At 43.5% G+C, this 15,122-nt stretch overlaps 1 pseudogene; it reads right to left on the bottom strand.

Moving 5' to 3' along the window:
- The window catches only part of LOC102920343 (cytochrome P450 2B1-like), a 47,085-nt pseudogene extending 32,173 nt beyond the window's left edge, over positions 1 to 14,912 (bottom strand).
- Between the last annotated feature and the right edge of the window lie 210 nt (positions 14,913 to 15,122).

Raw genomic sequence — 15,122 nt, 5'->3', positions numbered from 1 at the left:
CAAAAGGACAAAGGGCTGGGAAGATGACTCCACCAATTAAGTGCTTGCCACACAAGCATAAATACTGAAGTTCAGAACCCACAAGTCACATAAAATGTGAGGACAGTTTGGCTCCCTGTGTAATCCCAATACTTGGGAGGCAGACACGGGATCTCTGGGGAAAGCTGGCTAGCCTAGATTCTGGGTCATTGAAGTAGGGCACCATCAAGGAAGGTGTCTGACACTAACTGCGGGTTCACAGGCAAATGTGAATGTGGACTTGCCCTTCTGCACACAGGTGTACCCACACACATGCAAACACACACACATGCATGTATACAGCACACATATACCAAAGAAAGAAGGAAAGGAAATGTCTTAATTAGGGTTTCCATGGCTGTGAAGAGACACATGACCATGGCAACTCTTTTTTTTTTTTTTTTTTTTTGTTTTTTGTTTTTTTGTTTTTTGGAGACAGGGTTTCTCTGTGTAGCTTTGTGCCTTTCCTGGAACTCACTTGGTAGCCCTTGAACTCACAGAGATCTACCTGGCTCTGCCTCCTGAGTGGTGGGATTAAAGGCATGTGCCACTACCGCCTGGCAACCATGGCAACTCTTATAAGGAAAGCATTTAATTGGGATGGCTTGCTTACAGTTACAGAGGTTTAGTCCATTATCATCATGACAGGGATCATGGAAGCGTACAGGCAGATGTGGAGCTGAAGCTGAGAGTGATACATCTTTCAGGGAACAGGAAGTTAAATGACACTGAGGGAGGCTTAAGCAAAAGACCTCAAAGCACTTCCCCCCCCACACACAGTGACACACTTCCTCCAACAAGGCCACATCTCCCAATAGTGCCGCTCCCTTTGGGGGCCATTTTCTTTCAAATCACAACAAGAAGTGGGGGGGGGGGATAAAGGAGGGAAGGAAGGAAGGAAAAAAAGTAAGGAAGGAAGAAACTCTTCACAAAGATGCTGTGTTGTCACTCATCAATGAAGCACCTAGTGGACTGCCCCTGGACTCTTTATGGAGATGTCTTATCCAGTGTTTGCATTCTAGTTGTGAGGGAGATTTGCTTACGGAACGGTTGGTGGATGGGAATCAATTCAACACTAGGTGAACTTCCCAGGCCCCTTATATTTTACTGAGAATGAGTTGTGGACAGATTGGATATCCCAGCCCCTTTTCACACTGTCCTCACCATGTGACCTTGGATAAATCATTCACCCCAAAGGTGCTATATTTATTAGTAAAATAAAGGGACTCAATTAGACAAAGTTTTTTCCGAGTCCAGTTTGATGATATTAGCACAGGAGTCAAGGAAAGAAAAAAAAAGGAGAGAGCTTTTGCAACTGTTGAGACATCTGCTCTGTTTTCGTTAAGGAATTTATGTGAAGGAAGGGGTCAGTGAAGGACTGAGGGGTGCTGGGGTTCAGTGATTCCCGGTACATCTCACATTCTCAGTAATGAAATCATTCAGTTCTTAAATGTTGTTGTACAAGAAAGTGTGGGGGCCAAGAAATGCTTCAAGATGCCAGGGAGGAGTTCAAGAAGTTCACACACCCAGAGAAAGGTATGAACGACCTAAAAACATGTTTTGATCCCATAAATAGTTAGTGCTTAAGCCTGTGCCCTGCACAACACACCAGTATCTCAAGGACAGCACAAAGACTTCAGGAGTGTGCTCCCCACTGAATGTAGGTGATCATGTGGGCACACACACACACACACACACACACACACACACACACTGCTCCCTCCACAGCTTTGGCTACCTAAAATCACCACAAGGTCACTGAAGCCTCTTCTCTTAGAGTCCATCCTTTTGGATTCCTAAATCTATGCCCAACATAACTTGTCACCTCACTTGGAAGGTAAGGTGTGTCCATGGGAGTCCAGAGATGTGAGAATGAACAAACCAGAACCAGAAATGCTATCTCAGACTTCTGTAAACTAGTTCACAATGTATTTCCTTGAGAAAGAGGTGAATTTTTTGTATTTTTTTTTTTCAGATAGAGTTTTGTGTTCTCTGGGCTGGCCTCCACTTAAGGAATTGAGGATAACCTTGAACTCCCTATCCCCTGCTTCAACCTTCCAAAAACTAGGATAACAGGCTTGTCCCAGCGCAATCTTTTTATGTGATGCAGACCCAGGCTCCATGCATGCTGGGCACACACTTTGTGATCTGAGCATGCCTCAGCTAATCTCCTTTAGTTCAGTCTCTATGGATGCTGGCAGTTACCTGTTGAGTAATACTATACTCTGAAGCATGGAGAGATAGAAAAAAAAAAAACTCCTCTGGGGCCTTTCTTGCTTCTGTGTTCTAGACAGGAGACATCTGGTCGCTTCCCAGAATCTACCCACACTGATTCCTGGCCCATTGTGAAATCTCTGACCTTAGCTGGTTACAGAAAGAGTTGATGATAGTGAAACTTTCACCCAGTGTACTTAGTGAATGTATCAATTTTGGATCCTAGAAATTAAAGTGCTCACCAAAAATAATGGAGCAAATGATATTGGCCATGGCAGAGTGAAAGAGGATGGCTGGGTTATGGTAGGCCCCTGACAGCAAGAGCTAAATCACCAAGATCTAGGTATCCCCTATGCTGTCCCTCCGGCTGACTCTCATACAGCTGGGGCCATCTTGAGATTTACCTGTACTTCTGATGAAAGGACCAACCAGATGCCATAGAGGCTGCTCAGTCTTCTATCAGTGTTGGAGACCAACTCTGGACAGCTGTGTCTTGAACCTTGTGTTACCTGCCACGATTTATCAAGCCTCGTGTAAATAAGAGGCTTTTAGTCTAACCTAGGAATGTAGGATTAAATAAACCTCTTTAAATCAGCTAGCTGCAGGGGCCTGGGACCAAAGAGACCTCCTGCTGACCCTCCTTAGGAATTTTCTTTGTCCTCTCCTCACTCCTGCTCCCCCTCCCTACCTGAAGCCCTGTTTATAAGCTCTAACACCCAGTCAATAAAGTGAGGCCTTGACGCAACTCAGACTGCTTTGTCTTTCTTCACGCGCTTGGTCTCCTTTCCCTCTCACCCCCCATTGATTCACAGGTGGTCCCTCCTCGAGACCCTCGAATAACCTGGCCTGCTGGACGGGTCAAGTGGCGCCCAACGTGGGGCTCGAGGCACGGCGGCTCACTACTGGACGGCGAAGAGAAAACGTGGTCTGGCCAGACTCACTAGGGTAGAGGTGCCCCAACAGCATCACTCGTGCGCTGCGGGCAGCCTTGAGGTAAGTGCCGTTCATCAATCAATGGGTAAAGCACTCTCTAAAGAGGCTCTCTTCATTAAGGAAATGAAGATTTCAGGGAGAGGGGAATAAGAGTTAAAAAGAAAGAAAGAAAAAAGATTTAATTAAGTTTTTCTGTTTCGTGGAAGAAAAATGTCCCTGGCTGGTTATTAATGGCCCGGGCATCCACCCTTTGACGTGGAATAAAGTTGGAAAGGATATCAGTAACTTACTTAAGGACTGAGAGAACGTCCTCGATGCATTCTTTAGTTTCTATGGAGTAATCAGAGATGTTTTAAAGGATTCAGAAAAAAATAGTAGGGTGTCATATCTTCTGGCACTTGCTGAGGACCTATTAAAGGATGTGTCTGTCCCAGAAGACGGTAAGAGTGAGGTTGCCACAAATCACATTGAACAAAAGACCAAAAGACCCCACCGTGACCCTCAAGGGTCTAGAGGGTTATTGACATCTACCGGTAAGAGCGCTCTCTGTCTTGTCTCGTTAAGTTTTGTGCCGGTCGACTGATTTGTACTTTGCAGGCTCACTGGGACAGACCTGTCTGGACAGTGATCCTGGGAGGGAAAGAGAGACGTCTCATTCCCTGATTTGGGCAAGGGACCCCCTAGTCCCAAGCCATTTGGGGCCACCTCAGAGGTGACCATTTGATTTTAGGAGTCTCCTCCAGGGAGTGCTTAGGAGAGGAGCATCTTTGGGTACCTTTCCCCATGGTGAGAGGAAGTGCCACTTTGTATTTTGTCCCGGGAAATTGTTAGAGACATTTTGTGGGGTTTTTTGTATGTTTTATTGTGGTCATTGTTACTTTACACTCTGTTTCTCTTCCAAGAAATAAGGTACATGTCTGACTGACAGGGATGTGAAAGCCCCCTGATGTCTGTTTGATCTGGATTGTTTTTGGTGTGATTGAGCCTGGAGGGTCACTCTCCACAGAGCACATCAGGCTGTCATTGTTCTTGGAGCTTTGTTGGTTGTCTTGTTGGGGCAAAGTTTTTCTTTCGTGTGCCCTTGGTCTTGTGTGTACTGTGTTAACTGTTCTCATTGTTGACTTGACTGTGACAGACGCTATGGGACAGTCCCCTTCTTCTCCACTAGACCTTTGCCTAGCCCACCAGAAGGATGTGCAAGCCACAATCGAGGGGCTTGCTTGCTGTGAGTGAGGCCATCATCATCTCAGTGCTGATGTGCTGGTACTTGGATTGTCTGTGTAAATGTCATCTGTTTCTGCTACTCATCTCCCTTATTTTCCTGGGGGGAGGAGAGAGAGGCACAGCGAGGGCCACCTCCCTCCCTCCCTAGCTCTCTTGCTATCAGGACTGCAGGCAGCTGGCTGCTCTCACGAAGGTGGGGGTGCGTGCTCTGGGTACAGGCGGGCTAAGATTCTCATGTCCTGCTCTGGACAGGGCAATGGCTGCCTGCAACTGACAAAACTGTGTGAACACTGAACAGAGAATCTGACTTTAGTCAGAGGAGTTAACAAAAACTTTTTTTCAGGAACACTGGCAGCCAAGGACATACTTTATGACCACTGCTCCCCCTCCCTTCCTTTACTGTGATAACTTCAAAGTCTCTTCTGCCAGCCAGGAATTTCTCTTGTTAACCCTTCTCTGTCCTGATTGTGAAACCTCAGTAACCCCCCCCCCCCAACTTCATCCCCTACAGACAAAGAGAAGCTAAAACCAGGATTCTTAAATGTAGATAAGAACTTAGACGCCTTTTTCCAGGTGGCTTTATCAACTACAGAAACTTAAGAAAACACAGAGTTAGGATATATGACCATCTGACAGAGACTAAGTGGTCATAAAACATCCCAAACTCCCCAAACTCCCCAAACCCGGGAGACAGCTCATAAAACTCCTAAACACTGTTGCTAAACAAATGAGAAATAAAGATAACATGAAAAACTACTGATATGAACCTAAAGAGGGATGTGGGCTGTGGGAGATGAAATATGTGGTCTGTGCTAGCCTCACAAAGAAGGCTCTTGCTCCTTCCAACCTCCCTGCTGTGTGTGTGAGAGGTTTGGAACAAGCCCCCCTGCCGAGGCTTGTAAACTTCATTTAAATAAACCTTGCTTTTGCATTCTGTACCTGAGGTCTCTGATGGCTTCTTTGGGGAGGAGACGGAGACCTGGGCATAACAATGATATTGCTTAAAAAAGAAATGTTAAATTACCAGTTCAAGATACTGGGGAAATTATGCTTTGTTTCCACAGGAAAAATAAAAATTTACATGGGTTTTGGTCATTTGAGTTCAATGTGTTACAAATACTTGCCATCATTTAAGAAAATTGGTTTCAAATTATTGTTGGTTAAGACAAAAGTTTAGATAAATGATTTTTGATATGAGGAAACAGTTTAAAATGTAAAAATTTAAAGGCTTAAACATGTCATGAGGGTTTGAAAAAAAATATAATGAAACTTTAAGGTCTAACTTTAAAGTTTAAGTAAACATGTTTCAGATTTCTTTCTCTTGCTATTCTGCTGTTACATGGAGACTCCAAAGGGTCATAGTTTTAAAAATGTCTGTCTATTCTGCAGGTATGAATGAAAATGTGGCCACATGTATGTTTGGTTTTGAATGTCTGAGTTTGCATGCATGTCCTTCTGTGTCAAGGAATACAAGTTAATACTAGTCATCTGGCTATCCAGATACTAGTTTAAAGCATAAACGGTTCTATTTAAATAAAAACAAACTGACAGGTATATATGACTAATATATCTATAGGAGAACAAATTAGCCTGGTCATTATTACCAAACTTAGAGATATTTCAAGATTAGGCCTAGATTTATTTGGCTCAGATACATTTAATAGATAATTGTCCTCAAACCTGTCAATGATCTGATGAATATGACATTTAAATTATTTGATTAAAAACTTACTATCAGAAACAGAGACTCCTAGCTCCCCAGCTCCTAGCAATGACTCCCAAGGTCTCCAAAGAAGATATGGAATGACAAAAAGATGCCACCTGAATTTCGAAAGACACTGACCACAGGGCAAGATGCCCCAATGCAACACCTGCCTCCAGGACCCAGCCCAGACTGTGGACAAGTAGTAGGACACTGTCAGTCTTCCGTGTCCCTATTCCACAGAAAAGGTACTCTGCCTTATGGGCTTGATGGTGGTAAAAGATTGATGTTGTTCTGACTGGTACCTCCAACACTATAGAAACCTGGGTAAGGGGTTGATCACTGTAATTTATAGGATTGGAAGCTTCTTGGTCTGCACTTAGATATAGTTTATCCTTCTCAGATCTCTGACAGTGCTGATGACTAGGCTAGCTCTAATTTTGTCAGCATGGCAGCATCAGACAACCAGATCTTTCTGCAAGGCCATAGCTAGCTTGTAAGCTCACTTTTAAGAAAATGTTCTAAGATGTAAAAATTTAAATAAATCATAAAGGTTCAAATATGAGTCTAAAATAAGATATGTTTCAGATTACTCTCCTGTTCTATGGTTCAGAGCTTAACATTTAGGAGTCCTGATGAGCTGGTAGAGCAATGACCACTTACTGTTCAGTCACAAGTTCAACATTTTGGATTTGTTTTAGATGTCATATAGATATGTCTAATGTAAGCCTAAAAGTGCTTTTCACCAGGCTTAAAATCTCTGTCCAACTTACACCTGGCTTTCTGGACAGAAGTAAAATGCCCAAATCTGTAGTTCTTGTTGGGACTCAAAGGTATAAGTCTACTTCTGCTGTTTTACAGATACCCTTTATCTGCTTTGTCTACAATATGGATTTCAGTACAGATTGGTAATACTAATGTATCTAAAACTTTTATGTCATTCTGCAAAAAGGCCTCAAAGGATCAAAAGAGTCATAAAAACATAGACCCACTCCACAGAGGTCGAAAGAACCCAGATAAGTATTCCTAAAGATGGTATTTTTCCTCTCTCATGGTCTTGGGATTAGTGCTTTTCCTATTACTAAGGGTATAAACCTAAGGGTTCCAAATAAATTCATAAATTTTAACGTCTGTTCCTAGTTCAAATCTGTCTCAACAGATTTCTACTTGGCTGGCAGACACCTCCAAGTTTCAGTTGCTGACTCCACTGCTCCAGATGACTGTGGACTCCGGACGTGCTAAAGGCTAACGTGGACCAGCCCAGCTAACATGATTCTTCTCTGTCCCTATGGGGTCAGGCAGCTACATGCTACTGACAAATGCCCCCTGCCCAGTCTTTGACCAGCTTTTCAGCCTTTTGGGGGAGGGGCCCTAATAACGACGCCCCAATGCCAGCTTGAAGCAGTTCCAGAAGAGAATACATCGTCCCATTTTCCTTGTTCAAAAGAGGCTGAAATGCTGGGTCAAAAGAAAACTCCCTAGCATAGAGACAAGATGGCTAATTGTAAATGAACTATGCATGGCCATTACAGGCCATGAGTTACTAAAATAGGCCATGAGTTACCAAATGTAATGTCATAATTTTAAGATTAAAATTTGCCAAAAAGAAAACGGGGGAATGAAAGACCCTAGCCCTTCAGGCTTACACCCCCAAGCCTCAGGAAAAGAGAAACTTCAAGCACCAGGAAATGAGAAACTAAAGATCTAGTTCCAAGGGCAACCTGACTTAGCCATTGTTGAATCTCCCCTGCAACCATATAACAATGTAAAGAGATTTCTGTTAAGAGATGTGCTTAACTGTGACTGGGATAGTTGCAGGTGTTCCAGGAAGGACCACTGTGACCTTTGTGTAAACCCAACTCCCGCCTTGATACCCCCACCTTGAGGTTTCAGGAAAAATGTACCTGTTGATGCAAATTACCTGTCTGTGATCACTCTGTACCCAGACCATGATCTTGTGAAATGAAATTGTATGGGAATTGTAATCTTATGGGTTTTTCCTTTATTAGCCTTTATGGGGCTGCAGTAAGATGCGGCTCTTGCTCTTAGGAGCAGGGTTTGCCCTTCTATATAAAAGCTTTAAAGAATCCCCTTGGCCTTCTACCCTGATCCCCACCCTCCTGGACCCCTGATTATTTTCCTTCTCCTTCTCATTACCTTTGGTCCCTGGGCCTTTCAGCAGTTGACTCGGTTTATCAAAAATCAGATTGATTCGGCCTTACCACGACACGTCTCGATTCATTATCACAGAGTAGATTCCTAGGAGGCTGGCCAGGAGCCCCATCAAGGACTCATATTCAGTGTCCTAAAGCCCTAACGTCCCCACGGTCTTGCTAGAGAGTACTCAATGACGGGAATAGTACAGGGCCCACGCAGGACACAACAGTGTACAGAGGTCGTTGAGACCAGCTCAACATGGCACCTGCCGTGCGTGGGAGTCCCCCTGTATAGCCTAAGACAGAGGCTCTCTCGGACCTCCGCAACCCCGATCACATGGACTTGGTCCATTTTTGAGAAAAGAGGGGGAACTGTTGGAGACCGACTCTGGACAGCTGTGTCTTGAACCTTGTGTTACCTGCCATGATTTATCAAGCCTCGTGTAAATAGGAGGCTTTTAGTCTAACCTAGGAATGTAGGATTAAATAAATCTCTTTAAATCAGCTAGCTGCAGGGGCCTGGGACCAAAGAGACCTCCTGCTGACCCTCCTTAGGAATTTTCTTTGTCCTCTCCTCACTCCTGCTCCCCCTCCCTACCTGAAGCCCTGTTTATAAGCTCTAACACCCAGTCAATAAAGTGAGGCCTTGACGCAACTCAGACTGCTTTGTCTTTCTTCACGCGCTTGGTCTCCTTTCCCTCTCACCCCCCATTGATTCACAGGTGGTCCCTCCTCGAGACCCTCGAATAACCTGGCCTGCTGGACGGGTCATATCAGAAAACAGGCAACAATTTCAGGAAGCAGTTTCTGGAGAGGCCGTGAATAAAAGTCTTAGTCCTTGCAGTAGCTCCCTATCTGCACATACTCTGACCACTCAAGATTCAGACAGTTGTTTGCTACTGCTAACCGCCAGTGAGGCTGTCATCTCAGTGCTGATGTAACGGTACTTCTGTCTACGTCACTGTTACTTGCTTCTGTCCACTAATCTCCCTTATGTTCCTGGAAGAGAATGAGAGAGGCACAGCAAGGGTCACCTCCCTCCATAGCTTTTTTTTTTTTTTCTATCAGGCCTGCAGCAAGGGAAGGGCTGGTCTTGTTCTGCAGCAGAGGCCTGGAGCCAGCCAGCAGCTCTCAAAGGGGTTAGAGGTTCATGCTCTAGGTATAGACAAGCAGAGACAAGTGCTATGGGCAAGGTGTTGGGGACTTGTTAAAGCAAGTCATCAGCCATCTGGCTACTAGTTAAAACATAAACTGTTAACTGTTACATAAATTACAAGATATTTAAATAAGAGAAAAGAGAACATGAGAGTTCTATTTGACTAATATATTTTCAGGATAGCAAATTGGCCCAGTTATTGTTACCAAACTCAGAGATGTTTTCAAGATTAGGCCTAGATTTGTTTTTTTAGCTCAGATATATTTAATAGATAATGGTCCTCAAAGCCATCAAAGATCTGATGAATATGGCACTAAAATTATTTAATAGAAAGCTTACTATAACAAACAGAGACTCCCAACTCCTAACAATGATTCCCAAGGTCTCCAAAGAAGATATGGAACAATGACATGAAGATGCCACCTGAATTTTTGACAACACCAACCACTAGGCAAGATGCCTCAACTCAACATCTGCTGCTAGGGATCTGGCCTAGAATAGACAAATGAGGCACCGACAAAATAAGATTAGTCTTCCACAAGTTCCTCCTCCACAGAGAAAACTTTAAAGTTATTGGCCTAGCTGTAAGACTGATGCTGTCCTGACACCTGTCCTGTCAATGCTATGAAGACCACAGGAGCCTGGAATGATGGTGGTCTGGACAATAGATAGTCTCTACCATTTTTTAATAGATTTGGAAGTCTGCACTGAGATAAAATTTATCTTTCTCAGATCTTTGATGGCATTGATGACTGGGCTGGCTAAGCTTTGTCAGCAACATTGAACAACCAGAGTCTTCCACAAGGTTGCAACCACCTGATTAGCTAATTGATGAATGCATTAATTAATTAAAGCTACTAGGTCTCCTGAAAAAAGAGACAAATAGGTTTGCTTTACTCACAAGCTTCATATTAAGGGATAAACAGGTTTCAAACATAATTTAAATTGGCTCTTCTTGAATAATAACTACTTATATTTCTAACAAATAATAAATTCTAAGGGTCTAAAATATAAAGGTCTGAGGAAAATATATGAAGGATATTATAAAATTTCTTTCCTTTGCCATACTGTCATTGTGTTGAAACTTCAAAAGTTTTATTAACTTTCATTCTATTCATTAATAGAATTCTGACAAGCTAATGGAGCAACAACTGCTTATTGTTGGGTGATGAGCTCAATATTTTATATTTCTTTGGTTGTTTTCTGAGTAGAGACTTACAGAAGCATTTCATCAGGCCAAAGACATTTCAGTCCAATTTATAGCTGGCTCTCTAGACAGAAGCAAAATACACATTTTTTAAAAACCAAATCTATAGCTTTTGCTAGGACTCAAGGGTATGAGTCTACTCTGGCTGTTTTACAGATACCTATTACCTGTTTTTTCTACAATATGGATTTCAAAACAGATTGGGAATGCTAGTACATCTGGAACTTTTATGTCTTTCATGAAAAGGAAATTCATACAAATTTCAAAAAAGTTGGGAAAGTCATAAAAACTTGGTCAAAGGGATCCAGATAAATACAGCCTAAGTTTCCCTGCCTGTCTATTCCTGAGGATAGTATTTTTCTCTCTCCTGGACTTGGGACTCCTCCCCTTCCTCAATTACTGAGACTATGGGTCTCAAATTTCCAAAGAAGTTTATCAATTTTTTTTTTTCTAGACAGGGTTTTTCTATGTAGCTGTGCGCCTTTCCTGGAACTCACTCTGTAGACCAGGCTGGCCTCAAACTCACAGAGATCCGCCTGCCTCTGCCTCTCAAGTGCTGGGATTAAAGGCGTGCGCCACCACCGCCCGGCTTAGAAGTTTATCAATTTTAATTCCTGTTCCTAGTTTATATCTGTCTCAACAGGTTACCACTTGGCTGACAGACACATCCAAGCATCATTTGCTGATGATGGCCTACTCCAAATGACTATGAGCCATGAACTTACTAGAAACTGATATGGGCCAATCCAGTCAATATCAATGCCAGCTCTTCAGCTGGTCAATAAACCAGATGTTTCTTCCCATACACTGACCTGGCTTGAGAATGAGCTGTAGAGCAAGAAGGACACATTGGGCAACCAAATGTAGCGAGAAAGTTTTCTCCAGTCCTGCCTAGCCCTTTGGTCACACAGCTGATTATAAAATAATCACTCGGAGGCTTAATATTATTTACAAACTGTGTGGTCTATGACAGTTCCCTTGCTAGCTAGCTCTTATATCTTAAATTATCCCATTTATATTAATCTCTGTTTTGCCATGTGTTCTGTGGCTTACCTGTCTGCTGACATGTTCCTTGGGTGGCAGGCTGGTGTCTCCCCAGACTTAATTTTTTAAAACTATCAATTTCTTTATATAACTGCATATACTCCTTTTCCTGTTTCTTCCAAACCTATGTACATTTTTATACACACTATAAACAATTTAGAATTTTATTTCATCTAAATCTGTCTTATTGTGAATCTATAATCCTTCTCTGACCAGGAGAGATTTTAAACTGCTAAGTTGCATGACTAGGACCAATGCAGCAGCCTTGACTGCTGACTCCACCCACCTCAGCTTTCCAATGTGGCGGAGGTACCCAGGAGAGTCATGATTACTGCCAACTCCAGGAAGCAGAGGGTCTATGCCTCCAACAAGCAGCGTGTGGCCCAGAAACTTTCTTTTTGGTCTAGACTAGCAAAAGCTAAATCTGCCATGCAGTATACTGCATGGCTTGGAAAAACCTCTGTGTACCGTGGTGGGAATTCACCATGCTGTAGCTCAAGCCTGTATGCCATGAACCTGCCATAGTGTATGTAGCTCACAGCTTACCTGAGAGACACATTTAGGAAGCTGTTTTTAGCTCCATTTTAGAATCTTGTTTTTAAAAAGCTTTCTCAGGTTTTTGTGGAAATTCTTGCTACTGTATCTGGGCACCAAATGTAGTTGGAAAGTTTTCTCAGGTCTCGTTCAGCCCCCGGTCCCATAGCCACTTATACAATAATCACTCAGAGGCTTAATATTATTTACAAACTGTATGGCTAATGGCTAAGAATTCTTGCTAGCCAGCTCTTTTATCTTAAAGTAACCCATTTCTATTAATCTATGTATTGCCACATGGCTGTGACATTACCACTCTTTTGGCCTGTTGTTCCTTGGATGGAAGGCAGGCATCTCCCCAGACTCCACTTTTCTCTTTCCTGTCTCTCTCCATGGATTTCCTGCCTGCCTCTAAGATGCCTTGTCACAGGCCAAAGCAGCTTATTTATTAACCAATGGGAACAAAATATATTTATAGCATACAGAAAGACATCATCAGCACATGCCCATTCTCAGAGACTCACCCTGAGATTTCTGCAGATTCTCCACCAGACATCTGGCTTCCTCCTTTATCTGCTTCCCCACACTCTGCTTCCCATCCCAATTCCTTCATAGTGGCCTCTGAGGATTGCCAAAGGGCCTTCCAGCATTCTCCATTGGCAAAATCATACCTAAGAAAGTAGGGGAAACATGGATAGGTAACACTAGAAGTTCAGAGAACCCGAGTCCTTCTCTATAGTTCAGGCTCCACCTTCCTGGACAACATCCTACACTCCTGTCCCACATCTCACCATATCCCTGCACAACTGGCTCAACCACAGCAAGTGTCCCCTGCCAGAGAAAGCTTCAGCTTGGTCTACCAGGGCCTCCCTTATGGCCTCTGTCCCACACAGCATGACCACAGGCCTCAGTCTCAGGTGCACTGTGAACACATCTCCATATTTTTCTTAAGTTGCCAAAAATAAGGGCACAATGGTTGTGATTAGTCCACACAGGCATTCTTGTTGCCTGTGAAAACACTTAGACACAGATTGGTAAATAGGATCCTCTCCCTCTGGCCATGCTTCTCATTCTGGGGACCTAAGAGTTGAAAGATTAATTCACCATGCAGACAGGATCTTAATAGATTGGTTGGGCTTCCTGATCAGTAGAGCAGTACTGTAGAGTAGGAGGGAAGGGCAACTCATGTTTATAATCCTGGCACTGTGGAGGTAAGGCCAGAGAATGACTAGTCATCCTTGGATACATATCCAACTAGAAGCCAGCCTCAACTGCATATAATTCTATCTAAAAAAAAAAAAATAGAGATAGGGTTACAGGTATGCATGTGGCTCCATGCCCAAACCCTTCAGTCTGGCCAGCTGAACCATGTCTTCTGTGACCTAGAATAAACCTGTCTAATACCTTCTGACAAGTTCCAGAGAATGGCCCTGACCCACCCCACTGGGTTACATGGGAAGGGAAAGTGATAGTCACCTGGCAGTGGACCTGAATGTGAGTCATGACTACAGCACACCCACCTGACAATGCAACCATATGGGCATCTACAGGGAACTGGTCCTAGGAATGTCACCACCCTCAAGTGCTGAAAGCCCTTGAAGAGAATGGTGCAGTGTTTGCACATAACCCACCTCATTCTCTCATAGTCTTTAACTCACTCTACATTACAATGCAGCTAATAGAAATGAAAGGCTATGAAAACGGTCAGTGTCTGGTGTTATTTAGGGGATCATGCTAAGGAAAAGCTCTACACATATTTGATATTGACCTACTTAAGTTTTTAGGCCAGGTCATAACATTGAATCTTAAGCAACAATGAGTTATCAACACACAGATAAGGTCAAAGATATTTTATGAAACCCGAAGGAGGATTATGAGTTTGCTGCAAAAGCTAAATAAAAGTAAATGACTACACCAATGATCCAGATGGGTGAGCTGTTAAAAACCAAAGGAGAGCAGGAAGTTGGGGTTGTTGCCACTAAATTAGCTCTATAAATGGGAAGTGGGGCCAAGGATGATAAATGATTATTAATAAACAAGTGATAATTGAACATGAAATCTCCCCTGTGAAGACTGCTAAAGATGGTGCCATGGTCAGCTGCTTGGATGGTCCATTGTGTTTATAACTGATAAGCACTCCCTACCTATTGGACCTCTGACATGCCTCTCCTCCCCTTTGCTCCTGAACAAGGCAGGCTAATCCTTTGTGCTGGCAGAAGCAAACTTTATCTGTTGATGCCTCTGACATCTTTCTTTCTCTTTGGAAACAAAGAAGCATCCAAGAGGAAAATTGTAAACCCTTGGCACACACCTCAACACCCCGACACCTTTCACACTCCAAGAACACTGCCCCACAGGATTCCAGCATAGCAAGGACATGCCTGTCGATCTAAGTACCATGATCACCAATCAGCATCTCAGCTTTCATTCAGCAACTTCCCACCTGAACTTACTGCCTGGACGAGTCCCTTGCTCATCCCACTGAGTGATATCAAGGAACAAATATGGGGCTAATCCCATAGAGCACAGACCCTGTGCATGTCTCACCTTTATGAAAGAGTTGAGGAGGCCTCCTCTGTCCACCTGTAGGAGGTTCCCCAAGAGGGGCAGGGGACATGGTTCTCCTAGGAGGTAACCATGGGTCTTTGTGTGGCCCCTGACTAGGAGTAGCAGAAAGCTAGAGAGAAGAGTAAGGAGGAGCAGGACACTGGGCTCTATGGTCATGGTCTGATGACTGTATATTCCACTACACACTCCAGCAGGACATTTTATGCTGAACCTGCCTCTCCAAGCAGTTGAGCAACTAGAGCTGTTCCCACCTCCTATTTCATTATTGTCTAGGAATGTGAGCAGCCATACTTCCTGCTTGGGCTATTGGTGATCTTCTCACATTCTATTCCATAGATGTTGCCAAAGACAATGAAACAGAACACA

The sequence above is a fragment of the Peromyscus maniculatus genome, chromosome 1 (assembly GCF_049852395.1).
Source record: "Peromyscus maniculatus bairdii isolate BWxNUB_F1_BW_parent chromosome 1, HU_Pman_BW_mat_3.1, whole genome shotgun sequence".
Taxonomy (NCBI): Eukaryota; Metazoa; Chordata; class Mammalia; order Rodentia; family Cricetidae; genus Peromyscus; species Peromyscus maniculatus.
This window is presented reverse-complemented; position numbering and strand designations above follow the sequence as displayed.